The sequence below is a fragment of the Theropithecus gelada genome, chromosome 20, assembly GCF_003255815.1.
Source record: "Theropithecus gelada isolate Dixy chromosome 20, Tgel_1.0, whole genome shotgun sequence".
Classification (NCBI taxonomy): Eukaryota; Metazoa; Chordata; class Mammalia; order Primates; family Cercopithecidae; genus Theropithecus; species Theropithecus gelada.
Window position 1 is genome coordinate 73964160 of NC_037688.1, and position 27286 is coordinate 73991445.

The 27286-nt window shown below is 48.2% G+C and overlaps 1 protein-coding gene and 1 non-coding gene across 3 annotated transcripts in view; one reads left to right on the plus strand and one right to left on the minus strand.

Annotated features, from left to right (window-relative positions):
* ABAT (4-aminobutyrate aminotransferase) overlaps positions 1–27081 on the minus strand; it is a 104091-nt gene extending 77010 nt beyond the window's left edge. The window contains exon 1 of one of the 2 annotated variants that reach the window (XM_025369544.1): positions 26937–27081. The gene's annotated coding sequence lies outside the window, so the exon portion shown is untranslated. The remainder of the gene's footprint in view (positions 1–26936) is intronic. The other variant, XM_025369542.1, reaches the window with a different exon arrangement.
* LOC112614857 lies at positions 424–483 on the plus strand. The gene has a single exon (XR_003117167.1). It is a non-coding gene; the product is annotated as a U7 small nuclear RNA (small nuclear RNA).
* Positions 27082–27286: the final 205 nt, after the last annotated feature.

A 27286-nucleotide genomic window follows, 5' to 3' on the forward strand; every position in this document is an offset into this window, starting at 1 on the left:
TATTGCGACTCCACTGTGTGCAAATTCGTAATCCAAGCGCACCGAGGTTCTACCAAGAAACGTGGGCTAATGGCTGGTGCACAATTATACTCAAGCAATAGCATCATTTGGGCTATGAAACCTGACTTCCCTCTTAGCTGCTTTGTGAAACTGAGGAGGTGCGTCAGGTGTGGAGTCAAATCTGTTCTCTTTGAAATGAGATCCAGAACAAAAAAACAACCAACCAACCAACAAACCAACCACCAACCAACCCACCACCTGGGAGTTCAGCTATCCTTCTGTCTGATCTCAGGTCTGAAAGCCAGACCATCACCCCTGGCTCGCTCTCTCTCAACAGACACTGCTGGAGAGTATCTGAATCCAGCCCTTTTGGAAAACAACATAAAGAGATATTAAATATTTTGACCTCAAGAAGTCCCAACTCAGTGTTACAGCTCTTTTAGAATTTGTCTAGCAGGCTTTCCAGTAAAGACTGTGTCCCCACCCAAATCTCATCTTGAATTGTAATCCCCATGTGTTGAGGGAGGGATCTGGTGGGAGGTGACTGGATCATGGGGGCAGTTTGCCCCATGCTGTTCTCATGCTAGTGAGTTCTCACAAGATCTGATGCTTTTAAAGTGGCAGTTTTCCCTGCGTGCTCTCTCTCTCTCCTGCCGCCTTGTGAAGAAGGTGCCTGCTTCCCCTTCACTTTCTGCCATGATTGTAAATTTCCTGAGGCCTCCCCAGGCATGTGGAACTGTGAGTCAGTTAAGCCTCTTTTGTTTATAAATTACCCAGTCTCAGGTAGTATCTTTATAGTAGAGTGAAAACTGACTAATACAGCACCCTATCAAAAAAAAAAAAAAATCCCAACTCTAGAAATTTAGCTAATGCAAGCAATACTACATGAAGGAATAGTTCTATGCTCAGAGATGTTCAGAGCAGTGTAATTTAAAGGGCCAGGCACAGTGTCTTATGCTTATAATCCCAGCACTTTGGGAGGCTGAGGTGGGAGGATTGCTTGAGGCCAAGAGTTCGAGACCAGCCTGGGCAACATAGTGAGACCCCGTTTATACAAAAATTTAAAAAATTAAAAAAAAAAAAAAAAAAAAAGAAGCGTGCTCAGTTGAAAACAATGTAAATGACCAATGGTAGAGGATTGCTCAAATAAGTTGTGGTAGAACAACTTGATTATATGACATTTACTGAAAACTGTATAAAAAGACAGGGAAGTGATTTTTGAAGCCATGTAATGAGAGAAAAAAAGAACATAAAATTTTATATGCAGTTTGGCTATAATTTTTTACAGGCACAAAAAAAAAATCATAAACTGCTACACAATAAAGGAAGACTGGAAAGAAACGTGGTTTCTGTTTAACACCACTGCATTTTGGATATGAGGCTATGGCGTGGCCATCTACTTGTTTCCACCTTTTTGTAATTTCTGATTCTTCATTAACGACCTGTATTATTCATTTTATCAAATGTTTGGAGAAAAGAAGCCTCTCTAGCATTTTCAAATAATATGCACAGAGATACTTCACCAGGGCATGAGAGTAACTTCAGTGGATGGCAGTTCAATGTGTCCAGATATTTAATTATAGGAAAACAACTACTGAGTAACTCGACATGGCATTAACAGACAGCCCCAGAGGCACTTGGAAATTGATCTGTGTTCGGTTTGGTTTCTGAAGGTGTGGAAAGAGGAGATGAGCTTCCAAACAGACTATAAAAAGGACATTAGCTTTCTGGCATTGCATCTGCCAAATTGGATTCTAGTTCCCAGGTGGAAATACTTAAAGTTGAAAGTAGGTCAACCCATTCAGGGCGTTTAGCGCACTTGCAGTTGACACAAAGGGAAACTTCTCGACTCATCCCAAGATAGTGGAAGAAAGGAAAGCTTGGAGTTAAGAAGTCTCAAATTTCTGGAAGGCCAGGAAAGAGGATGTTCTTGAGGCTCTGTGCTCTGGGATGCAGACTGTAGCCTAAGGATCCACAACTATGGCCACTGGCCTGCTTTTTTAAATAAAGCTTTATTGAAACACAGCTACACCCATTCATTCATGGCTGCTTTGGGCTACAATGGCAGAGTTGAATAGTGACAAGAGAAACCACAAGGCCCACACACCAAAAATATTTACTGTCTGGCCCTTTACAGAAATAGTTTGCTAGTCCCTCACGTAGGCATTCTGAGCCTTCAGACTATAGGTCTTTCCTATCTTCCTAATATCAAACTGGTGATCCATTTCACTCAATTTCAAGCAGAGTTCAGATTTTAGAGAACGGACACAGACCCAAGCCACTTTTGCTCTCAGACACTGTTACTTTTTTCTGCTAACATACCAGCAACACAAAAAGCGCATGCTTTTCCTAAGTCACCATTTGCCATCCACCTAAATTGTTCTATTATTTATCAACCTTCCAATGGCCCCCTGATATGGTTTGGATCTGTGTCCCCACCCAAATCTCACATTGAAATGTAATCCCCAATGTTGGAGGAGGGGCCTGGTGGGAGGGAACTGGATCATGGGGGTGGGCTTCCCATGCTTCTCATGAATAGTTTAGCACCATCCCTTTGGTGCTGTTCTTGTGATAGAGTTCTCATGAGATCTGGTTGTTTACAAGAGTGTAGCCAGGTGTGGTGACTCCCGCCTGTAATCCCAGCACTTTCGGAGGCCAAGGTGGGAGGATCGCCTAAGGTCGGGAGTTCGAGACCAGCTTGGTCAACAGGGTGAAACCCCGTCTCTACGAAACATATAAAAATTAGCTGGGCATGGTGGTGCATGCCTGTAATCCCAGCTGTAGTCCCAGCTACTTGGGAGGCTGAGGCAGGATGACTGCTTGAGCCAGGGAGTTCAAGACCAGCCTGAGCAATACAGTAGACCCCATTTCTACGAAAAAAAAAAAAAAAAAAGTTTTTAAATTAGCCAGGTGTAGTGGTGCACACCTGTAGTTCCAGTTACTTGGGAAACTGAGGTGGGAAGACTGCTTGATCCCCGGAGTTCAAGGCTGCAGGGGAGCTATGATCAAGCCACTGCACTCCAGCCTGGGTGACAGCAAGTCAACGTCTCTTTAAAAAACGAATTGTGGGATTTCACAAACAGTGTAGAGGGAGACGCCTGACACCAAGGAGTATCTACTGTACGATTCCGTTTATAAAGTTCTAAAATAGGCACAGCTAATCTATGGTGAACGTGTTAAATAGCAGTTACCCACTGGGGCATGAGGGAACTTTCCTGGGGGCTGGGGATGGTCTAGATCTTTATCTAGGTGCTTGTTACATGGTTGTAGTCACAGGTGAAAATTCATGGAGGTGTGTATATAAGTTCAGTGCAGTTTGCTGTGTTAAGTTATTCATCAACTTAAAGATAAAAGGAGGAAAAGAATATCAGGAAAGTCCAGCCCCCTTGCCCCAAAATTAATTTTGCAATTTTAGTTAATGGTTCTTGTCCAAGTAATTGCAAGCTGTGAGAGGGCAAAAACCACACGTGCAATACTCATGTCAGTATCCTACACCCAGCACAGTGTGCGTACAGGGCAAACATGGAGAAGTATTCACTGCAGGCTGGGCGCGGAGGCTCATGCCTGTAATTCCAGCACTTTGGGAGGCAGAAGTGGGTGGATCACTTGAGCCCAGGAGTTTGAGACCAGCCTGGGCAACATGGTGTAACTCCGTCTCTAGAAAAATTACAAAAAAATACTAAAATTAGCCAGGTGGCACACACCTATAGTCCCAGCTACTTGGAAGGCTGAGGTGGGAGGATCACTTGGGCCCAGAAGGTCAAGGTTGCAGTGAGCCAGATCATGCCACTGCACTCCAGCCTGGGTGACAGAGTGAGGCTCTGTCTTGACAGAAAGAAAGAGAGAGAGAGAAGAAGAAGAGCCAGAAGAAGAAGAAGGAGGAGAAGGAGAAGAGAAGAGAAGAGAAGAGGAAATATTCACTGCACCAGCCTGGGCAACATGGCAAAACCCTGTCTCTATAAAAAATATTAGCCAGGTATGTTGGTGCACACCTGTAGTCCCAGCTACTCAGGAGGATGGGGTGGGAGGATCGTTTAAGCCCAGGAGACCAAAGTTGCAGTGAGCCGAGATCACACCACTGCACTCCAGCCTGGGTGACAGAGTGAGGTCCTGTTTTATTTTATTTTATTATTATTTTTTTTGAGACAGAGTCTCACTTAGTTGCCCAGGCTGCAGTGCAGTGGCACGATCTCAGCTCAATGCAATCTCCAATTCCCGAGTTCAAGTGATTCTCCTACTTCAGCCTCCTAAGTAGCTGGGATTACAGGCACCTGCTATCATGCCTGGCTAATTTTTGTATTTTTGTAGAGATAGGGTTTCACCATGTTGGCCAGGCTGGTCTTGAACTCCTGAACTTAAGTGATCCAAGGCCGTTTAAAAAAAATTCACTGCAAAAATAAATAAATGAAGTAATCACTACTTAAGGGGCCATTTGCACATTCCAAAGATGGCCGCAACAGCACCTCCCCTGCCCAATCTCTTCCCTCTGTGACCTAGTAACCCCTCACTGGGAGGTGGCATCTATCTCTCCCCACATTGGATCTGGGGTGGTTCTGTAACTACTTCAACCAAAACTATATGGCACACAGTGGAAAACAGGCAGTTCCTCAAAAAGTTACATACAGAATCACCATATGACCCAGGAATTCCACTGCTAGGTACATACCCCAAAGACTGAGAGCAAGGACTCAAACAGATCCTTATCTGCTGTTGTTCATTGCAGTACTACTTGTTTTTTGTTTGTTTGTTTTTACTTTTTGAGACAGAGTTTCCCTCTGTTGCCCAGGCTGAAGTGCGGTGGTGTAATCTTGGCTCACTACAACCTCCGCCTCCTTGGTTCAAGTGATTCTTGTGCCTCAGCCTCCCAAGTAGCTGGGATTAGAGGTATGTGCCACCATGCCTGGTTAATTTTCAGGTTTTTTTTTAGTGGAGATGGAGTTTCACCATGTTAGCCAGGCTGGTCTTGAACTCCTGACCTCAGGTGATCTGCCCACCTTGGCCTCCCAAAGTGCTGGGATTACAGGCACGAGCCACTGCGCCCTGCCAATTGTGGCACTATTCATAAGAGCCAGAAGGCCGGGCGCAGGGGCTCACATCTGTAATCCCAACACTTTGGGAGGCCGAGGCGGGCAGATCACTTGAGGTCAGGAGTTCGAGACCAGCCTGGACAACATGGTGAAACCTCGTCTCTACTAAAAATATAAAAATTAGCCGGGCATGGTGGAAGGTGCCTGTAATCCCAGCTACTCGGGAGGCTGAAGCAGGAGAATCGCTTGAACCCGGGAGGTGGAGGTTGCGGTGAGCTGAGATGGCGCCATTCCTCTCTAGCCTGGGGGACAAGAGTGAAACTCCATCTCAAAAAAAAAAAAGAGCCAGAAGGTGGAAACTAACCCAAGGGTCCATGAGCAGATGAGCAGATAAACAAAATGTGATTTCTCCACACAACAGAACAGAGCAATTGCTGAAGGAGGGCCATGTGCTCAGCTACTCTCAACCACTCCTCTGGCAGCAGACCAGGTTGGAACCCTAGGGCCATCAGAGAGAGTACAGTCCTACTGATCTCTGGATGTTGGACTTCTGGCCTCTAGAACTGTAAGAGAATAAATTTTCATTGTTTTGAGTCACTCAGTTTGTGGCAATTTTTTTGCAGCAGCTCCAGGAAGTGAACGTATGATCTCAATGAATATTTTTACCAATCATGTCAGTTATTACTATTACCACCTCCAATTTACAAAGGATCGCCTCCTGCAATTTAAAACTTGCACAGGGCTAGGTGCGGCGGCTCACGCCTGTAATCCCAGCACTTTGGGAGGCCGAGGCAGGTGGATCACCTGAGGTCAGGAGTTTGAGACCAGCCTGGCCAACACAGTGAAACCCCATCTCAACTAAAACTACAAAAACTTAGCCAGGCGTGGTCACTCGTACCTGTAATCCCAGCTACTCGGGAGGCTGAGGCAGGAGAATCGCTTGAACCTGGGAGGCGGAGGTTGCAGTGAGCTGCAATCACACCACTGTACTCCAACCTGGGTGACAGAGCAAGATCCTGTCTCAAAAAAACAAAAAACAACAACAAAAGAAACTTGCACAGGAGGAAAGGGAGGTTCAAATTCATACATTATTACAAGGGCTCGGATCTGAACCCAGGCACTGACTGCAATTGCTTGTGTCTGGACTGTTCCAGGCATTTCCAAGTCATCCTCTCTTCCTGTCTCCACCTGAATCCCAAGCCACTTCCACTTGTAATTGGCTGTGGCAGCTGCCTAAGTGGTCGCTCTGATCCCATCGAGGTCTTGTTCAATCCACTTTGCACGGAGCAGCCAGAGGGATTATTTTAAAGTGAAACACATCATGTCACTCCCTAGTTAATAACCTACCAAAGATCTCTAATTGCAGAGATAATAAAACCCAACCTTCTAATGATGACCTCAACTCCTCCCAACGTGGGACCTGCCATGCATCTGCTGTGTCCCTGCCTGGAATGAGCTTCCCCCAGGCCCGAAACGGCTATCTCATTCTTCAGCCCAAATACCACCTGCTCAGAACAGCCTTCCCTGACCCAAACTTAAAGTAGCCCCACTGCTTTCAGATCAACACATTTTATTTTTGTCACCCTTATCTGTCTCTTTCTCATTCGTTCATGATTCATCGGTCTCTCTCTGCCAGCATGCAAGCTCCTCATCTCTTGTTTTCCTTGATTTCACAGTCAATGAGCAATATAAGTTACATGTTGAGTGTTGGTAATTCTCTGGGACACGGACGCCTCTGGGGATGGGAACAGCAGGCCAGTTTTCCAGGAGGAAAAATTAAAATCAACGAATGATGGCTCAACCTGAGGAACTTCCTCCACAGGGGAAGTGGACACCCTGGGGTCAGCTTGAAGAGGCCTGTCTAAGACCAGGCTTGTCTGATCTGCCCCCAGAGCACCTGGCTGCTGGGAACACTTCCTATTCACTCCTGTGATGGTCCCATGGGTCCATCAGCATCTATAGGCCAGAAGAAGGGCTGGCCAGAGCTCAGGGACCACAGTCAGGTTGCCGATACCAAACTTCTCTCTTTATTTGTTTATTTTTTTGAGACAGTCTTGCTGTGTCACCCAGGCTGGAGTACAGTGGCACGGTCTTGGCTCACAGCAACCTCTGCCTCCTTTCAAGTGATTCTCCTACCTCTGCCCCCTGAGTAGCTGGGATTACAGGCGTGCACCACACACGGCTAATTTTTATATTTTTAGTACAGACGGGGTTTCACCATGTTGGCCATGCTGGTCTTGAACTCCTGACCTTAAGTGATCTGTCCGCCTCAGTCTCCCAAAGCGTTGGGATTAGAGGAGTGAGCCGCCATACCTGGCCTGATCCCAAACTTTTTGAGAGCTCCCGAGCAGAGGGCAGCCTTCTTCCCCAAGGTCCCCCTGCACGGTCACCCTGGCCCTTCTTTAATCCTGCTCGGTTCCCAGTGCTGTGCTGAGTCCTGGACAGAATGGAGTGCAACCGTAGGAACCTTGGAGTACAGAGGCAATGAGGCCCAGGTGTTAGGGTCATGGACTATGCACTCAGACCTCAGTTTGAGTCCCAGCTCTGTCCTGTACTATGGTTGCAATCTTCAATAAGTTACAAAATGGAAGGTGGATTTTGGTTCAGTAACTAGGAAAGCTCCTTGCCTTGGAGTGGGATCCACTCTGGAGGCTGGACGCCTTCTTCTCTAAGATGCAGGAGACAGGCTTTAAGCATCCAGCAAAGGGACTTGGTTTGGACCCGATCTGCTCAGAGATCCCTCATGGTCCCAGGTTCTAAGGTTCTGTGCATTGTTTAATTGTCCACTCCCTCGGGTCAACTGCTGAACCCCAAGAACTGGCATTGAGCTGGTGTACTGGAGTCAAGCCACTCTGTTCAGTTACCACTGAAAACTGCTCTGTATCTCTACTGACTTCGAGTGCTATGCATTTTGAGACTGAACATCACTCCAATGCAAGGAAAATTTCTTTCCACTTAGCAGATGAGAAAACGGAGGCAAAGAAAGCCAAAAGGCCCTTTGGTGGATCAGGCTTTATCTATACTCACGCCATGCTAACTGATTTCCAGACATCGCTGATGCTCTTAAACATCTTGTGATGCAGTGGAGTAGTGCCAGTTTGCAGACTGAGAAGCTGAGGCTCAGATAAGGTTCACCAAAACTCATTCTATTCTTGCCACAAGTAAGTGGCAGTTGGGATTTGAACCAGGTCTGTCTGGCTGCCTCGTTTTTCTGCAGAATCATGAATGCAGTGCTTAGGGGTGATTCTGCAGAGGTGGAGAAACACAATCTTTACAATTATTTGGCTCCTGCGGAAAATTAAAACTACAGCAAGGCGCTGGCCTCTTATCTCAGCCAGTATGAACCATCTGCTTCTCATTCCAGTCTTTTAACAGAAATCTCCGAAGAGTTCACCTCTCTCTCCCACAATGCCAACTCCAGTGGGGAGATGTCTTGTAGACTCAGCACTTTATTCCCAAACCGTGTACTTTTCACATGCTGCTCTTACTTCCAAAGGACGTCCCCAAGCAAAGCTGGGGTTCTCCAGACTCGAGACCCAGAACAAAGAACTGAGCTCATGGGGACACAGTCACTGGTCAGATAAGGATGAACACCCTTGTCCCCAGTTACTAATGGGTCATCACCTCTCAGGCTTGCTGGCCCAGTGGCTCCAGCTGAATGCTGCCAGCTGGGCCTGACAATCAAGTGAAACGTTGGGAATGGGGAGGAAGTTGGGGAAGGCAGAGTGTAGGCGGGAGCACAGAGCTCTCTGCATGTCCCAAACCGGAACTCAGGTGTTAGGATGTGGTGGCCTGCCTTCCTTCTCCTGTGCTTCCTTCTCCACCAGGACGCGGCCCAGGACAGACGCCTAAAGTTACTCCAGGGATGTCTCAGCCTTGGGAATGCACCCATCACGACCAACTCCACATTCCACTGGAACTTGAGCCCTTTTTCAGAAAAGTGGCAATGGCAACTGCGAACCTCAAATTAAAATCTTTCTAAGCCGGCCCCAGGCGCAGTGGCTCATGCCTGTAATCCCAGCACTTTGGGAGGTTGAGGTGGGAGGATGGCTTAAGCCCAGGAGTTCCAGACCAGCTTGGGCAATATAGTGAGACCCGATCGCTACAAAAAATAAAAAAGGTAGCCAGGCATGGTGGCAGGTGCCTGTGGTCCCAGCTGCTCAGGAGGATTGCTTAAGCCCAGGAGCTCAAGGCCATTGTGAGCTGTTGATTGCGCCACTGCACTCCAGTCTGGGTGACAGAGCAAGATCAGGAGTTCGAGACCCGCCTGGCTAACATGGTGAAACCCCATCTCTATCAAGAATACAAAAATTAGCCAAATGTGGTGGTGCACGCCTGTAATTCTAGCTACTCTGGAGGCTGAGGCAGGAGAATCGCCTGAACCCAGGAGGCAGAGATTGCAGTGAGCCGAGATTGCGCCACTGCCCTCCAGCCTAGGCGACAGAGCGAGAGACTGTCTTGGGAAAAAAAAATTCCCTGGGGAGCACAGTTGCAGCAGTTGAGAATCCTGCTCTCCAGGAAATGTGGCAGGTTATCTGCTCCAAGGCGATGTATTAACCACAGGCAGGTGCAAGCCTTCAGATGAAGGGGTTCAAATCCCAACTCCCTCATTTGGTTTCTGAGGACCTGGTGCAAGCTATGTAATAGCCCCTCGTCTGTAAAATGGGTTTGAAATCACATCAAAGGGTTATTGTGGGGTTCCCAGGGAGGGTACTCATAGTACACAGTATATTACCAAGCACCAAGTAGATACTCAATAAACAGAGGAGGTGTGGCTGTAGCAACAAGCTGTGTGCCAATATGGGCAAGTGTGGTTTGACAAAGGGAGTGCTTACCTGAAATCTGTATTCTATTTTTCAGGGTTTGTTTTTTTTTTCCCTAACACACTGCCAATACTTATTCTAAAACTACATTATTTCCCCCAGGCTCTAAAACCTTCCTGAAGCAGCGTTACTCCCGGCTTCTTCATTCGTTCCTTTGCCAACAAATTCCCACCTTGAAAACCCATAAAGAACACAGTGGCCACCTACATTCATGAAAACAACATCAATCCTGTCTGCTATGTTTGGCTCTCCTGTCCTGGAACAAGGGGCAGACCCATTTAATGAGATTCTGAGTGCTGGTGTATATTCAACTCCCTCCCCACAATTCTATAGAAACCCAGCAGATGTTTACCTTGATGAAAACCTTAATTACTCCACTTGGTGCAGAAAGAACCAAAACCCCATGTTGGCTGCCAAATTTAAAAGGCACTGCCAAGAATGAGATGAGGGTCTTAGGTCTGGATAAGTCGTCGGATCGGCTCGAGGCACAGATTGGAAACATCTCAGAATCCTGTCCTACTCCCCAGAAATGTTGTCATTCTGTAGGTAAAATTCCTGATGAGTATGACTCACTCTATATTTTGGAAAGGAAAGAAGTACCACAAAAAATGTAGGAAATTATAGAGTTGGAGAATTTTATATTTGTCCTTTGGAAGCTGTGTGGTCTTAGGCAAGTGACTTAAGCTCTCTAAGCTTCTGTGTTCTTATCCACAGAGTGAGAATCATGCCTCCACTGGTGAGGAGTAGGGATGACGGTGAATGAGGAGAAACGGTTCAAGTTCACGGCACTGTGGTCCACCTTAAGGGACACTCCGGCAGGCAAGACCCTCACCAGGCTGGGGAGAAAAGAGTTCCAGACCTGAGAGGGTGCCAGGCAGATGCTGCTGCTGGCAGAACTCGGGCTGACTGCACAGTAAAACTGATGCTTCCACTGCTAGCAAAAATGAAATATTCAGTGCCAGGAACTGGGGGATGAAGCTAAATAAAACTGATGCATCACTCCAGGGGTTGCCATACACATTCTTCTCCTGCCAAGAAGCAACCCTAGTTGTGCTGAAAAGGCTCTTGGAACTACCCTAAATCTGGAATATTCAAGGTGACTTTTGTTATTGTTCTTAGGATAGTTGTTCTAGGTATAAAAACCAGCCCTTGAATGTCATTTAAAGGCCTTGAGGTCTGGTCCCTATCACTGTTCCAATTTCTGTGCACACCACCTTCCTGACTCTGGGTTTTACCACGAGGATCTAGTGTTTGTCCCGGGAAGGCTTCTCCTCAGTCTTTGCAGAGGCTGTTCCCACCGCCCAAGATGCTTTTCCCTTGCTTCTGATTCCTTCATTTCTACTCACACTTTTGATATCAGTTCATGACTCACTTTCTCAGAGATTTCCCTGAACCTCTCCCACTGATCACATCTTTCTCTTAGCACCGAATCCTACATGGCTCCCCTTTGTGGCCCCATCACATTCACATGTTACCTCTATTTGTGTAATTATTTGGTTCATGTCTTGTCACCTACAAGACTGTAAACTTCAAGGTGGGAGCTATGTATATGATTAAACTTGAATTCCCATGATGATACCATCTGGCACTGTGGAAGCCCAGTTCATTTTTGTCGAATTGTTAGTAAGTCTTGATTGGTGCAGTCTCTTTAGAGGGCAATGAGGCAATGCCTATCATATTCTAAAGCTACAGCAGTCAAGAGGCGGTATGGGGGCAAAGATTAAACACACTGATTAACAGAACTGAACAGAGAATAGAAACACATACATGCATATATGGACACTTGATTTTTGACAATGGAGGCAGTGATACTGGGCCAAATGAACTACCTATATGTGAAAAAATTAATCATGATTCTACCTAATACAATATATAAAAATCAACCCCAGGTGGATGCTAGAGATAAATATGAAAGGCAAGACATGAAAGCTTCCAGAAGATAATAGAAGAAACAATACAACTGACCTTGGACTTTTTTCTTTTTTTTTTTGAGACGGAGTCTCACTCTGTCACTCAGGTTGGAGTGCAGTGGTGCAATCTCTGCTCACTGCAACCTCCGCCTCTCGGGTTCAAGTGATTCTCCTCCTTCAGCCTCCCAAGTAGCTGGGACTACAGGTGCCTGCCACACCCGGGTGATTTTTTTTGTGTTTTTAGTAGAGACGAAGTTTCACTATGTTGGCCAGGTTGGTTTCGGACTCCTGACCTTGTGATCTACCTGCCTTGGCCTCCCAAAGTGCTGGGATTACAGGCATGAGCCACCACACCCAGCCGGACTTCTTAAATAGGATACAAAAAGCATTAACCATAAAAGACCAGGTTGGTGGCTCATGCCTGTAATCCTAGCACTTCAGGAGGCTGAGGCAGGAGGATTGCTTGAGGCCAAGACTTTGAGACCAGCCTGGGCAACATAGTAAGACCCTGGCCTTGGTGACTATTTGCCTCTCATGAGGCAAAGGGGTCCACAGGATGGGGATGAGGGAGAAAATTTTATTTTTTCTTGTAGATTGAGTTGCCCTGTTTGAATGTTTTATCATGTGCCATGATTGCCTATTCAAAAAACAAAGTCTATATAGACTTGAAGAATAAAGGCACAGGAAGGGAAGTAGGCGGGCTTCTAAGTCCCTGGCTCTTGGAGGTCCTCCAATAATCCCATGTTTGAAGACTTAGGTTTTGGAGCCAGGTAGATCCTAGTTCAAGTCCTGTTTCAAGTTCTTGCTACCTCTGTGACCTTGGTGAAGAAGCTTAAAGGAAGAGGAGCTTTCCCACCTTATTGAGAGGTTAAAAATGAGATAGTCCAAGTAGTACTCAGTGTCTTGTAGGTAGGAAGCATTTAACTTGGGGCCGGGTGCGGTGGCTCATGCCTCTTATCCCAGCACTTTGGGAGCCCAAGGTGGGAGGATTGCTTGAGGCCAGGAGTTTGAGACCAGCCTTGGCAACATTGCAAGACCTCGCCTCTACAAAAAAATAAAAAATAAGTAAAATACTGGGGCAGGGAATGTGCCTATAGTTCCAGCTACTGAGGAGGCTGAGGCAGGAGGAACCCTTAAGCCCAAAGGTCGAGGCTGCAGTAAGCCACGATGGTGCCAGTGCACTCCAGCTTGGGCAACAGAGTGAGACCCCTGTCTCCTAAAAAAAAAAAAAAAAAAAAAAAAAAAAGCATTCAAATCTTATCATTCAGTTTCCCAATTTAACAACCATTCATATAATGTTTCAAAAGGTAGTTTTGTTGTTGCCATTTTACAGATGAGGAAACTGAGGTCTGGACAGAAGTCACTGGCTCCCAGGCACTCAGGGAGCCAGCAGCACAGCTGCTTTCCAGACGCAGGACTTTTCCTGATCTTACAGGTCTAAGACACAGGCCTCACCCCAAGCCCTACCGCAGGCCTTTCAGGGGATGTACCGCGTGGGTCCTGACGGATGACCTGCAAATGATCCGAGTTGTTGGCAGGTGGCCGCTGCTGGAAGGAGTGCTCAGTCCAAACAAACAGCAAGCTGCTCAGCTTCTTTTTTTGTTTTGTTTTTGTTTTTTGAAACAGAGTCTAGCTCTGTCACCAGGCTGGAGTATGGTGGCGCGATCTCAGCTCACTGCAACCTCCAACTCCCTGGTTCAAGCTATTCTCCTGCCTCAGCCTCCCCAGTAGCTGGGACTACAGGCACGTGCCACAACACCCAGCTATTTTTTTTTTTTTTTTTTTTGTATTTTTAGTAGAGATGGGGTTTCACCATGTTAACCAGGATGGTCTCGATCTCCTGACCTCATGATCCACCCGCCTCGGCCTCCCAAAGTGCTGGGATTACAGACCAGAGCTCAGCTTCTGAAGAACCCGGAAGAACGGGACTGAAGACTAGCACCTGCTCCGTGGGAGGGCAGGTGACAAAGTGCTCTCAACAAACACTTTGCATCCAGAGGTGCATCCCCACCTCAGAGTCACTGTTTCCCACTCTTTCCCCAGTGCACCCACCATCTCTTCCTTCTCAAGGGAAAAAAACAGACTAGACCCAACCTGGCTCACCCGTGATCTGGGAGTGGTTCAGCAAGCTTCAGCATGCCTTCACCTCCACCCATCCAAGGCCACTCTGCACTTCCAAAGCCCCTGAGTACAAACAAGGTTGGTCTTGCACTCCATACCCTGTCTCTGGGGGCTAAGGAAAGCACTTTCAGACTTTCTCCATATACCACCAGTTCATATTGAGCATTTGTGACTTTTCAAGCCTTTCTCATCTGCAGTGGTAGTTGGTCTTCCCGAACTCTGCTGTGATCATTAGGTGAAAAGACATTATTGTACCCATTGATGGATGAGTAAACTGAGGCCAGAGAGAGCATATGCAGAAGTGTCCCTGTGGGTCAGTCCTAGACACCAGGGCTCCACGGTCTTCAAGCCTCAGTTTCTCACTAGAAATGCTGCTTTTAGTAGGAGACCCTGGGCCAGTCAGTCATCCTTTTTGAGCTTCCATTTCCTGTCTCTGAAATCTGATCAGCCTTTCCTCATAGGGCTGTTGTGAGCGACAAGGTGAGCAAGTACACACAAACACAGCCAATGTGAGTGGCCACTACTCATGGCTCATTGTCATTATCACAGGTAAAGCTGGAGCCAAAACTCTGTCCAGGGTCCTCTGCATGTTTTCTCCCGTTCACCCTGCCAGTCTGCCTCTGAATCCCTCCTGGAACCTGTCCCTAGATCAGAATGTCCACACTCTTCTGTGTGTGGCTCTTCTTTGAGCCCTGCTTCCAGCCCCTTGCAGGACTGGACACTTAGGGCTGGGGCAGGACGCCAGGCATGCAAATCTGCATGCAGGCATTCATTTGCACAAATGCTCCTTGGTGTGCGCATTTCCAGGCTGTCCCCAGACCTGCGCTCAGCCTGCGAAGCCAGTAGAGTGTTATTTACAGCTCTGGGCAGAGAGAGGAGGCAGGCTTTGTTCCCATGCACAAAACAGCCCTGTCTTGCTTGGGTGGTGCCTTGCTCTTTTGGCTGGTGTTCGGCCAACCTTGCCCTGAAGGAGCTTCCAGGTTCTAAAACGTTTTGCAGGAAGGCCAGTAATCTGCCCCTGGGATTGGCTGTTTCCCTAATGAAACCTGAGCTCAAAGGCTAGTGAGAGAAGATGTCTGTCTACTTTCCATTCAGCTTCCAGGAGGATCTTTCTCAAGTGCTAATAACAATCACATCACTGCCTTGCTTAACTCTCTTCCATGGTTCCCTATGAGTCTCTGAGTCAAGTCTAAATTCATGACCACGGGTCACCTGGCGGGACATGATCTACTCTTCCTACGACCTTCACTTGCCACTCCTCATCCACTCATGCTTCTCCATCATTTGAACACTGTTTTATTGTTGTTGTTGTTTGTTTGCTTTGTTGTTGTTGTTGTTTTGAAACAGAGTTTCGCTCTGTTGCTCAGGCTGGAGTGCAGTGGTGCAATCTTGGTTCACTGCAATCTCCGCCTCCTGGGTTCAAGCGATTCTCTTGCCTCAGCCTCCCAAGTAGCTGGGACTACAGGTGCACGCTGCCAGGCCCGGCTAATATTTTTTGTACTTTTAGTAGAGACAGGGTTTCACTGTGTTGCCCAGGCTGGTCACGAACTCCTGAGCTCAGGCAATCCACCTGCCTCAGTCTCCCAAAGTGCTGGATTACAGGCGTGAGCCACCGCACCCGGCCAAACATTGGTTTTATAGAAAAAAGAGTTATGCGCTACCTGCTTACAACACAAATTTTTGGATTATCTGATTCTAGCCTTGTTCATTATTATTATTATTATTATTTATTATTATTATTATTTTGAGACAGGGTCTCCATTGCCCAAGCTGGAGTGCAGGGGCGCAATCTTGGCTCACTGCAAACTACACCTCCTAGGCTCAAGCAATTCTTGTGCCTCAGCCTCCTGAGTAGTTGGGACTATAGGCACGCTTGACTAATTTTTTGTATTTTTGGTAGAGACAGGGTTTTACCATGTTGCCTAAGGTGGTCTTGAACTCCTGAGCTCAAACAATCTGTCCACCTCGGCCTCCCAAAGTGCTAGGATTGCATGCATGAGCTGACGTGCCTGGCCTTGTTCATTATTTTCAAACTATTTCGTTGACTCCTTTGTAAGTTGTAGAAAACTGGTAGACAAGCAAATTCTGCCTTGTCCAACCATGTTTGCCTCTGTTGGGAATCTATTTAGACGTCACTTTACTCTTCATATATTTGTACTTTATTTGGCTGCTCCTTTGAACTGGTTCTAATGTCTGCCTGGTTCCCTCATCGAATGAGCCTAATAAAATCGTTGAGTGTTTTTGTATCTGTAAGAGATTCATGATTTTACCCCCGACTTTTTTTTTTTTTTTTTTTTTTTTTTTTTTGAGACAGGATCTGGCTCTGCTGCCCAGGCTGGAATGCAGTGGCATGATTATGGCTCAATGCAGCCTCGGCCTCCTTGACTCAAGTGACCCTCCTGCCTCAGCCTCCTGAGTAGCTGGGACTACAGGTGCACGTCACCACACCTGGCTAATTTTTAAAAGTTTTTGTAGAGAAGGGGTCTTGAGGGGTCTTGCTGTGTTGCCCAGGCTGGTCTCAAACTCCTGGGCTCAAGTAATCCTCCTGCCTCAGCTTCCTGAGTAGCTGGGACTACAAGCATGCATCACCATGCCCAGCTAATTTTAGTATTTTTTGTAGAGGCAGGGTTTGGCCATGTTGGCCGGGCTGGTCTTGAACTCCTGAGTTCAAGCGATCCACCTGCCTCAGCCTCCCAAAGCACTGGGATTGCAGGTGTGAGTAGCTGGGACTACAAGCATGCATCACCACACCTAGCTAATTTTAGTATTTTTTGTAGAGGCGGGGTTTGGCCATGTTGGCCAGGCTGGTCTTGAACTCCTGAGTTCAAGTGATCCGCCTGCCTCAGCCTCCCAAAGCACTGGGATTGCAGGTGTGAGCCACCATGCCCGGCCTATTCTTTTTTTCCCTGCGATTTTCTTGGAACGGCTTCCTATGAACTCTCTGGGCCTGTTCATGATGCTCTCCCTGACCAGAGTCTCTTTTTCTTCTTCTCTGCCTTTTCCTCCTGAAATTTCTTCCCCAGAATCCCCAGGAACGGGGAGTGGTAACCTCTTTCTGCTTCGAGCTTGAACCTGTATTCACTCCCACACACCTTTGGCACTCCCCTCACTGTGCGTTCCTTGTTTTGGGGCCTGTTTCCGCATGGCTAGTCTAGAAGAGACGCTGGTGTGGTAGCTGAGTCTTTGTCTCTCCCTCCGTCTCTCTCTGTCTCTCTCACGCACACAGACACATAGACACACACACACACCCCTACTAGTGTACTGCACATGGAAATCATACAATAAATGAACACGCTCATTGACAAATGAATGAATGCCAGATGGCTACATCTCTCCACTCCAGATAAGCCACCAAAAGGGAGGCCTGGCTTTCCTTGTTCAATACTATAGATACCAGACAACCATGCCTGGAGTCTAGTAAGTACCCAATAAACACTGGTTGAATGAACCAAAAAATACAACTTAAGTTCTTGTTCTTGCATCACTTTTAAGTCATCTCTCCTTTCTCCACTTTCAGAGGACAGACCTAAGTAGCTCCAGAATGCTCCCCCTCCACCCCATATTTTCATTATCATTGCAGCATTTCAGTTCTTTTTTTCTTTCTCTCTCTTTCTTTAGAAACAGGGTTAGTTATAATATGTTGGGGCTGGAGTGTGCCGTAGCTATTTACAGGCATAATTCCACTACCGATCAGCACAGGAGTTTTCACCCGCTCTGTTTCTGACCTGGGCTGGTTCACCCCTTCTTAGGCAACCTGGTGGTCCTCCACTCCCAGGAGGTCACCATATTGATGCTGAACTAGTGCAGACCCCTGATTAGCATAGTACACTATGGCCCAGAATTCCTGGGCTCAAGCAATCCTCCTGCCTCAGCCTCCCGAGTAGCTGGGACTACAGGCATGTGCCACCCTGCTCAGTGGATACAACATTTCAATGCTCTTGATCCCATTCCCTTTAAGGAGTGGAGGGTGATCTCCACTCTGCTTCATGGCCATCGTGTGACCTTGGGCAAGGCACTGCTCCTCTGGGCTTCTGTTTTCCCACGGATAAAGCGAGGCCAGTGTAGACATTTCAACAGATAACATAAGGCAAAGATACAAACGGCCAGTAATGCCTGAAAGATGCTTCAGCTCAGGCACCACTTACATCGTAACAGATGCTGTCAATGTAACTTATCAGCAAAGTTATCCCTAGCTTAGCTCTGAGTGTGGGGGTTACAGATCTGTCTAAAATAGCTTCTCAAACTTAAAAGTGCACACAAACCACCCCAGGGGATATTGTTAAAATGCAGATTCACATTCTGTAGTTTTGGGTGGGGCCCAAGATTCTGCATTTCTAGCTAGCTCCTAAATGATGCAATGCTGCCGGCTGCCGGACCACACTTTTAGTAGTAAGGTACTAGAACACGGTGGTTCCCACCTTTGAAGGAATTCTCAGTGCAGCCCAGGGACAGAGTGCCGGCAAGTTGCCGATGTCCAAGGTAATAGATGTTAGCACCTAAATGGGAGATGCTGGCAGTGAAGGTTACGGGACCTCTGAGAATGGACAAGGTTGGCAGGGGTCGGGGGCTGGTCCAGGATTCCTAGAGAACATGGAAATAGAGTTGGGAGCATTCTTCCCGCCAGTGATTCTACTAAATCATAATTCTGGTGGGCAGGGGCATCAATCTGTGTTTTAACAAGCTCTTGAGGGGATTCTGATGCTGACGTTTGAAAAACACCGTGCTAGACAGAGATAAAGGGGTAGGCTACTCTGGTTGAAGAACAGCATTCTGTTTTCCCACGGTAGGGTTTGTAAATTGGGTTCATTTATTCATCCATTCATTCACACATGCATCCATCAATCTAGCCAACCAACAAAGGGGTTGTGTCTGTCCATCCAGGCATCCATCCACACCCCCAGCCATCCAACATCCAACACATACATGCTGAATGCCTCGTGTGTGTGTGTGTGTGTGTGTCTGTGTGTATCCTGTTAGGCACAAGCAATCTGATTGAAATTGTAGATATACACGCCTGTCTTAGCCTCTAACCAGTGATTCTCAACCAGGGGCAATCTGGTTCCCCAGGGGACACTTCACAATGCCTGGAGACATTTCCAGCTGTCACAACATGGAGGAAAGTATGTTGCCAGCATCTCGTGGGTGGAGGCCAAGAATGCTGCTAAACATCCGGCACAGGACGGCCTTGCTTCCACGTCAGTAGTGTAGAGGTGGACCAGGAGCAGTGGCTCACGCCTGTAATCCCAGCACTTTGGAAGGCCGCGGCGGGCGGATCACCCGAGGTCACAAGTTCAAGACCAGCCTGGCCAACATGGTGAAACCCCATCTCTCCTAAAAATACAAAATTTAGCCAGGCGTGGTAGCGGGCGCCTGTAATCCTAGCTACTCGGGAGGCTAAGGCAGGAGAATCGCTTGAACCTGGGAGACAGAGGTTGCAGTGAGCTGAGATTGTGCCACTGCACTCCAGCCTGGGCAACAGAGCGAGACTCCATCTCAAAAAAAAAAAAAAAAAAAGAGAGAGAGAGAGATACCAGTGATTGGATTAGGGGCCACTCTCATGCAGGAAGACCTCATTTTAACCTAATTATTTCTGCAAAGGCTCTATTTCCAAACTAGGTCCTATATATAGGTCCGGGTAAACAGGATCATACTACTGCACTCCAGCCTGGGCAACAAGACTCCCTCTCAAAAAAAAAAAATGTGTTGAGGCTGAGAAACTTTGCAGTAGACTGTGAGTTCCTGATGGGCAGGAACTGGTGGTATTCCCAGGATCACAAGACAGTGTGTGACCTACAGGAGCTGAGCAAATATTTAAGTGGATGAAGAAATAGTGACACAAACAAACATTTATTTATATAAAGAACTCTGGGCCAGGCGAGGCGGTTCACACTTGTAATCCCAGCACTTTGGGAGGCCGAGATGGGAGAATCACTTGATCCTAGGAGTTCAAAACCAGCCTGGGCTACATAGGGAGACTCCATCTCAACAAAAAAATGCTTTTTAAAAAATTAGCCAGGTGTGGTGGCACCTGTTGTTCCAGCTGCTTGGAAGACTGAGGCAGAAGGATCGTTTGAACTTGGGAAGTCAAGGCTGCAGTAAGCTATGATCATGCCACTGCACTCCAGCTTGGGTGACAGGGTGAGACTCTGTCTCAAAAAAAAAAAAGAAAGAAAGAAAAAGAAAAAGAAAAAGGAACTCTTACAGCTCAAGAACAAAAAGACAACTGAATTCAAAAATGGGCAAAGAACTTGAGTAGACATTTCCCCAAAGATAACATAAAAATAACCAGCAAACACATAAGATGCTCAATGCCATCAGTCATAGGGGAAATGCAAAACAAAACCACAATGTGGTACTGCTTCACACTCGCCACAATGACCCCAATAATAATAATCAAAAAGTGGAGGTCGGGCGCAGTGGCTCATGCCTGTCATCCCAGCACTTTGGGAAGCCGAGGCGGGCGGATCACTTGAGTTCAGTAGTTCAAGACCAGCCTGGCCAACAAGCTGAAACCCCGTCTCTACTAAAAATACAAAAAAAGTAGCCAGGCGTGGTGGTGGCCCATGCGTGTAATCCCAGTTACTTGGGGGGCTGAGTCAGAATTGCCTGAACCCAGGAGGTGGAGGTTGCAGTGAACCGAGATCACACCACTGCACTCCAGCCTGGGTGACAGAGCAAGACTCCCCCGGGCCCCCCAAAAGTAAATAAAAATAAAATGGTGAAAATGGTCAATTTCATGTTATGTGTATTTTACCCCAATTTAAAAAATACATTTCTGCATTCAATCAATGCTCCTTGAGTATCTACTGTGTGTATAGGGAAGTGTGCTATGCATTTGAGACACAAGAATAAATATGATGGATGTGATGGATGTGATGGCTGCTTCCAGGCAATTACAGATTGGGAGGAAATCCAGCAAACAGTGATGGACCCAAGAAATCTAGGGTGTGATGGACCCAGGAAGTCTAGGATGTAGATGACAGGAGTTGGGAGGAGGAGAAATGGTTTTCCCTGGCTGGAGGTGGGGGGAGGGTCGGGGGAGTCTACCTATAAAAGCAATGTGAGATAGCTTTTGAAGGAGGAGGAAAACTTGCCCTTGAAGAGTTAATCTTATTATTGAAGGGATGTGTAATTAGAGGTCACATGATGGCATCCCATCCCTGCAACGGGTAAGACAGTTTAATGTGTGGAGTGTCTAGAGAAAGTAAGGATGGTTAGACCCCAGGAAGGAGGAGCTAGAACACAGACCCCCTCAGAGAGCTCCCTCAGGCTTTCTGTGAAAAGCTCCTGCAGCGCAGTGGTCATGGTGGATCCGAGGGCAGAGTGAAGAAGTGAGGACAACTGATTTAGCCTGCTAAGCATTCTTGGGGCCTCAGGAGCCCCCACCGTCCTTTCTGAGGCTTTTGTCTTCTGCCTCCTGGCAAGGAGCAGGCAAGCAGACAAAAAGGTGCGAGAGGCCGGGCGCGGTGGCTCAAGCCTGTAATCCCAGCACTCTGGGAGGCCGAGACGGCGGATCGCGAGGTCAGGAGATCAAGACCATCCTGGCTAATACGGTGAAACCCCGTCTCTACTAAAAAAATACAAAAAACTAGCCGGGCGAGGTGGCGGGCGCCTGTAGTCCCAGCTACTCGGGAGGCTGAGGCAGGAGAATGGTGTGAACCCGGGAGGCGGAGCTTGCAGTGAGCTGAGATCCGGCCACTGCACTCCAACCCAGGCGACAGAGCGAGACTCCGTCTCAAAAAAAACCAAAACCAAAACCAAAACCAAAACCAAAACAAAAAAAAAAGGTGCGAGAGACCAGGGCTTGTATTAATTAAGCACCTACTAAGTACCAGGGGTTGGAGCACATGGTTTTATGTAATCCTCACAGCAGCCCAATGAGGGAGGTTCTACTATTGCCTCCTCCTTCTACCATTTTTTTTTTTGGCTTTCATGTTTTTTCCTTTGTCTTTTAGCTATTTTGAAGATAGAGAAATGAGGCACTGAGAGTTAAAGTGGCTGGCCTGAGGTCATCACGTGGGTGAAAGCTGGATTCAGGTGAAGTCAGTCTGATACCAGGATCCCTCTAGGTGCTCAGAAAAGGAATTCTCCCATGGTAAGGAAGGAGGCCTGGCCTGCTGAGATGAGCCTCAGATTCCTGTCTCTTGGCCCCAAAAACTATTGGCAAACTCAAAGCTGAATTTCGCCACGGGCAACTTCTGGTGTGACCAAGTCTCTCAACTTCTGTGGGTTGTGCTCTACTCATTTTAATTTTTATTTTGTGATTAATTATTTAGAGTCTCCCTTTGTTGCCCAGGCTGGAGTGCAGTGGCTCGTTCACAACTCACTGCAGCCTCAAACTCCTGGGCTCAAGTGATTCTCCTGCCTCAGCCTCCCAAAGTGCTGGGATCAGAAATGTGAGCCAAGGTGGCCAGCTCACTTTGCTCATTTTTAATGCATGGGAAGCGGGTGGAGATTTATTTTCTTCTTCTTCCCCCATGAATATGTTCTCATACATATATACTATCTAGGTCCCTTTAATTCTCCACTTCCCTAACTATCTATGTTCATGCATATTTACTTTAAAAAAAAAAATAGGGCCGGGCGCGGTGGCTCAAGCCTGTAATCCCAGCACTTTGGGAGGCCGAGACGGGTGGATCACCAGGTCAGGAGTTTGAGACCAGCCTGGCTAACACGGTGAAACCCTGTCTCTACTAAAAAATACAAAAAACTAGCCGGGCGAGGTGGCGGGCGCCTGTAGTCCCAGCTACTTGGGAGGCTGAGGCAGGAGAATGGCGTGAACCCGGGAGGCGGAGCTTGCAGTGAGCTGAGATCCGGCCACTGCACTCCAGCCTGGGCGACAGAGCGAGACTCCGTCTCAAAAAAAAAAAAAAAAAAAAAAATAGGATCATACTGGCTATATTGATTCTGTGACTTTATCTTTTTCATTAAATCATATGCCTCAGGAACCTTTCCAGGTCAGGAATGTGGATCCACGTCATTCTTCTAAAGACTGCTCATTCTCCCACATGAATGCATATACTGTAACCCATTCCTATACTGGTGTTGCAGGCTCTGCCATAGACATTTTTATGTTATGTCAGTGCAAGTGTGAGCATTTCTATGCGAGATTTTTCAAAGTGGGATTGCTGGACCGAAGGGCATGCCATTGAAGTTTCGAAAGACCCTGATAACTAATCTGAACAGGGCCCAGAACTCAGTTGTTTCTCAAACAATTTCTGGCATGGATGTTTCTTTGATCCTTGGTGGAGAAGCGGGTGACGGTCTTAGGCAAGTCTTTTAACCTCTGGGAGCCTTAGTTTGCTTATCTGTAGAGTGAGAAACAGTGTCATAGACACAAGAGTGCTTTGGAGATGATAAGGTCCTATGTAGGCTGGACGCTGTGGCTTATTCCTATAACTCACACCTGTAACCCCAGCGCTTTGGGAAGCCAAGGTGGGAGGATCACTTAAGCCTAGGAGTTCGAGACCACCCGACTCTGTCTCTACTGAAAAGAAAGACAAAAACCAAACAAGAAAATCCTGTGTAAATGTGAGAAATTAAAAACTGTTATTAACATTGGAAGGCTCCGCAGCTAGACACATCTCCTTCTCCTCATTACATGGAAACCAAAACAAGGAGTTTGTGCAAGAAAGAAGCTGTTTTTGGTTTTATTTTGTTTTTTATTTTTTTGGAGACAGGGTCTCACTCTGTCACCCAGGCTGGAGTGCAGTGGTGTGATCACGGCTCACTGCAGCTTCGACCTCCCCGGGCTCACGCAATTCCCCCACCTCAGCCTCCCAGGTTGCTAGGACTACAGGGGCATGTCACCTTGCCCAGCTAATTTTTTTTCCTGTACTTTATAGAGATGGGGTTTTGCCATGTTGCCCACGCTGGTCTCAAACTCCTGGGCTCAAGCCTACCACCCGCCTCAGCTAGGAAGCTGTTTTATATTAAGTATTAACTATGTTTAAGGCCATGTATTAGACCAGCAGTTTTCAATAAGGAAGGAAAAGGATGATTCTGCTCCCCAGGGCACATCTGGCAATGTCTACAGACATTTCTGATGGACATGACTCATGGGGTGGGGAGTGTCACTGGCATCTAGTGGGTACGGACCAGAGGTGCTGCTGAATATCCTACAATACACAGGGGGGTCCCACAACAAAGAATCCTCCGACCCAAATGTCAACAGTGCCCAAGATGAGAACCTCTCATCTAGACCTGTCTCTTTTCTGATGTCCAACTCCAACAAACCTCATTCAAAGATGAGGAACTGAGGCTCACAGACATGAATGACTTGCCTAAGGTTCCACAGACAGACACTACCAGTGACCAACTCTCTGCTCCATCTGGCTTCAGAGTCTGTGGTCCATTCCATATACTACACTGTCACTCTGGGAAGGCATCGCCTAGTCCCCAGGTGCCTTAGCCCTGGCAGATTATCTACAGCAAGGGTTACAAGTTTTGCCTTAAGGCAAAAGCACCTCCCCACTTCATGATTAGAGGTTTTATGACTTTGCACGTGTAATCATTGTTTCTGCTCATTTGCTGTGTGCTAAACATTTTATGAGAATTAACTCATTTTACCCCAAGGATATGTCACAGAGAGGTTAAGATCAGACACTAAGTGGCAGATTTGTGCTCCAGACCCAGATAAAAGGTCTCCAGGGACCAACCTCTCCGCCTCTCTACCGTGGTTCCCCTCAAGCTTTGAACTTCGCCTTGGCAAAGTTGGGGTACAACAACCAATCCTTTAGCTAGGAACTGGGTGGGGGCAGAAACAGAGAGAGCCCCTACTTCAGACTCTCTCATTTGTAGGGACCCAGTCCCTGCTGCCTAGGGGGATGGTCCTACAGAATCTGCCAGAATTTCAGCTCTTTTCCCATGCAATGTCCCAGGAGAAAAGACACAGGGCTCTGAATAGAGATGAGACAATGTGCAGGGAACTCAAAGCCAGAGGGCATGGGCAGGGGCTAAGAGGGAGGGGACCTTGGAGGGAAGGGAAGTGACATCCTTAGGTCCTGTCCAAAGTTCTTGTAGCAAAGCCAGCTAGGCAACTGAGGTTCCTGCAGTAGCCTCCACTCCAGTATCTGATTCTCATTAGCTGCAACTGATCTTATTAGCTCTCCTGGGTCAATTTGGATTTTGGCAAGCCTAGATTCGGCAATGGCCTCAATACAAAGATCACACGGGGAAGCAGGGATGCACCGACACCCAGGAATGCTTTCCCCGAGGCAACCTGCTGGGGAACGGACATTGAGTTCCAGCTCTGCCCCTTCCTGGCTTCATGACCTTCGCAGAGCCTTGGCGCTTCCTCTGACAAGTGGGGACTTGGGACCCAGCAGTCCCCAAGTCCCCATTGTAAATGTGAGGACTGGGGCTTGTGTCAGGGATCCTAGCACCCTAAGGGTCCTGGAGGGGTTGGGGCCAGTTGTCACCCACAGGCTGGGTGACCTTGAGCAAGTCTCTTCCCCTTTTGTGCCTCTGTGTGTTTAACTGTCAAAGGAAGGGGCCACGTCTTCAATGTAGAAGCCCTTTTAGGTCTTAGGACTCCAGACTGGACCATTTACCTCTCCCTGGGGCTGATCTCTTTGGGCCTCGAGGAAACACATTTCTCTCTGACTCCACGCCGCAGCACAGGCTCCAAAGAGCAAGACACGACTCACTGCCTCCCTCTCTTCTACCCCCCAACCTGACCCACCAGAGAAGAGCTCTTCCCACCCCCTCCCCACCCCCAGGTCACCAACATCCTGTCCCTTAGTCTAGCTTCATCAAAGCAGCAAAGCCAACACTGTCTCCTCCCCATTGGATTGGCCCAGTAGCACCCATCTCTCTTGGCTGAATGCCCAGGGAATTCCACCAGGCAATGCCCACAGGAGCTTGAGGAGATGCACAGGAGTTTAGGGGGAAAATGGGGGTCCTCTTGGAAGAGGGCCAGTAGTCCTCTCAGACTGTAAGAGAGGATGCACTGAACACAGCCCTTTGTGTGTGTGTTGGGGTGGGGGGCGGGGGAGAGGTGTCGGGTGGTCTCTGCTGGTCCTACTGCCTCAGAGGCCATCTCTGCTGTCAGAGTTTGAAGACTCCTGGAAGGGCCTCTAGGCCCCGGATCCCAGTTTTAAGAGCTCCAGTCTCACTAAATCTCACTGAATCCCCCCCTGGTCTTACCTTGGCCAGGGTGGGTGAGGTAAGGTGAGAGGATGTGAAATAGGTGGGGCAGCCAGGTGTGGGAGTGGAGCTGGGGTGAGGTAGACAAGGATGGGATTGGGAGCAGTGGGAAGATGGCGCAGGGCGTTACTAGGTTGGGGTTTGTGTGAAAGGGCTTGAGAGGAGTGGAGGGAGGTGGATGACTTGGAGGGGTGGCCAGACCTTTGCCCTGCTCCTGAGTATGAAGATCCCTCATTTTACATCTTTACTGGGGAGGACAGGGGAAATCCCCAAAAGCCTTTAATGTGGTGGTATCAGAGGCCACCCTACCTCTCTGATGGGTAGGGAGGGGTCTCCGGCAGGGCTAAGGGTGAATCATCTCTCTCTCCAGAGCTCAGTATCTGGGGTGGGAGGGTGACTTGCAGGTCTCTGCTCCGGGATTTCCTTGTCTTATGATGGGGGGAGAGCTTCCATTTTTCATGGAGGGGGAGGTCACTGTCATTTATGAGCTGAGAAGACTCCCATTATTCCGAAAGAGAGGGGAGAAGCAAGACACCCAAACTTAGTTTTTTAAGGATGGGGAAGGGGAAGGGGCATCAGTCTCCCAAGAGGTGAGGGGGCTCTAGAGACCTGGCGACCACTTTTAGGGGCCACATTCTATTTCAAGGGGTAAGAGGGAGAGGACTTCTGTCTAGAGCTGGAGCCAGGAGGAAGGGCCCATTTCTGAAGGAGAAAGGAAGGTATTTTGCTCTCTAGGGGGTAGGAGCTCCTGTCTTTTTGGGGGAGGGGCCTCGCGCCTTGGGAAGATGCGGGCTCCGTTTCTTAGGAGAAGATGCCCAGGTTTTGCTCCCTGGGGGCAGGGCGGAAGGACCTCCTCTCGGCTCTCCTCGGAAGGGCCCGTCCCAAGCCACCCGGCGCCTCGCGCTCACCTCCAGGCCCCGGCTCCGTTCCGCGGGATCCGAACCGCCGGGTTCCGACTTGCGGGATGCGCGCCCCGAGTTCCGGCCGCGCTGGGTGTCTGCTCGGCTTCCCCCAGCGACTCGCTGGACTCCCTGGCTCCGCCGAGCGTCCTGGCCAATCAGCGCCGCCAGCCCCGGCCCTCGCTCTCGCCGCAGCCAATGGTTGTGCCCGCCACGGGCCACCGCCCCCGGGAGGGAGGGGGCAGGCGGGGCGGGGGCAGAGTCCAGCCTCCGGGGGCGGGGGAGACGAGGGCTGGGGCGGGACCGACCCGGGGGCTGGGAAGAGGGACCGCGAGGGCTGGGAGGAAGTGCTGGAGCTG